We start from the raw sequence: 1653 nt of genomic DNA, 5'->3' as shown, positions 1-1653 counted from the left end.
TTAGGACCTTGTGGTTTATCCACTCTGAATGTAACAGTTTGCATCTACTAACCCCAAACTCCCAGTCCATCCCTCCCCCTCCCCCCCTCCCTCTTGGCAACCACAAGTCTGTTCTCTATGCCTGTGAGTCTGTTTCTGTTTTGTAGATAGGTTCATTTGTGCCATATTTTAGACTCCACATACAAGTGATATATGGCGTTTGTCTTTCTCTTTCTGACTTACTTCACTTAGTATGATAACCTCTAGTTTCATCCATGGTGCTGCAAATGGCATGATTTCATTCTTTTTTATGGCTGAGTAATACTCCATTGTATGAGTGTATCTCTCTCTCTCTCTCTCTGTGTGTATATATATATATATATATATATATATATATATATATATAGCGCCATCTTCTTTATCCACTCATCTGCTGATGGACACTGATGTTGCTTCCGTGTCTTCACTATTGTAAATAGTGCAGCTATGAACATAGGGGTGATGTATCTTCTTGAATTATAGTTTTCCGCTGGTATATGTCCAGGAGTGGGATTGCTGGCTCATATGGGAGTTCTAGTTTGAGTTTTTTAAGGAACCTCCAAACTGTTCTCCATAGTGGCTGTACCAACTTACATTCCCACCAACACTGTAGGAGGGTTCCCTTTTCTCTAGACCCCCTCCAGCATTTTGCTATTTGTAGACTCTCTAATGATGACCATTCTGACTGGTGTGAGGTGATACCTCATTGTAGTTTTGATTTGAATTTCTCTAATAATTAGTGTAGCTGAGCATCTTTTCATGTGCCTACTGGCCATCTGTACGTTTTCTTTGGAGAAATGTCTATTAAGGTCTTCTGCCCATTTTTGGATAGGGCTCTTTGTTTTTTTTGCTGTTGAGTTGTATGAACTGTTTGTATATTTTGGAGATTAAGCCCTTGTTGGTCGCATCTTTTGCAAATACTTTCTCCCATTCCGTAGGTTGTCTTTTCATTTTTTTTTTTTTATGGTTTCCTTTGCTCTGCAAAATCTTGTAAGTTTGATTAGGTCTTATTTGTTTATTTTTTGTTTTTATTTCTATTGCCCTGGGAGACTGACCTAAGAAAACGTCGGAACAAAAATATGCCACGCTTCATAAATTTGTGCGTCATCTTTGTGCAAGGGCCATGCTAATCTTCTCTGTATCATCTCCATTTTAGTATAAGTGTTGCTGAAGCGCGCACAGGAGACCTGCTTTTAAACTGTGATGGGAAAAATAAACTTTGCAAGATGCTAGTGCGGCAGGGGCCCCAGCTTGAGCCAACCCCCAAGAAGTGTATTCTCATCGGGGATATGTCTGGAGGAGAGTGGTGTCTGCGGAGCCTCAGGGAAGGATGGAAGGATGAGGGCAGCTTGATGGAGCAGAGCGCAGATTCTGCGGCCAGGGAACCTGCCTGGGGTCAGGTCCCCCAGCTCTACTGCCTAGTGGCTGGTGCCAGTCTCGGACAAGCCGCTCCACCTCCTTTTACCACTGGGGGTGTTGGCAGTTGCATGCCTCTCAGGGGGGGTTTAAGTTGACCTGTGTAGCCCACTTCAAGCAGAGTGTGCATGGATCACGTGCTGTGCCAGCTGTTAATGTGGCTGTGTCTCTCCAGCCCTGCGTGCTGGACGCCTGTCGAGCTGGCAGAGAGAGGACGGC

General features: G+C 44.1%; 1 non-coding gene across 1 annotated transcript; it reads right to left on the bottom strand.

The window, feature by feature from the left end:
• Positions 1-1091: 1091 nt before the first annotated feature.
• On the bottom strand, positions 1092-1194 carry LOC132427811 (U6 spliceosomal RNA). Its single transcript, XR_009520015.1, has one exon. It is a non-coding gene; the product is annotated as a U6 spliceosomal RNA (small nuclear RNA).
• Positions 1195-1653: the final 459 nt, after the last annotated feature.

Source organism: Delphinus delphis, chromosome 6 (assembly GCF_949987515.2).
Source record: "Delphinus delphis chromosome 6, mDelDel1.2, whole genome shotgun sequence".
Lineage (NCBI taxonomy): Eukaryota > Metazoa > Chordata > Mammalia > Artiodactyla > Delphinidae > Delphinus > Delphinus delphis.
This window is presented reverse-complemented; position numbering and strand designations above follow the sequence as displayed.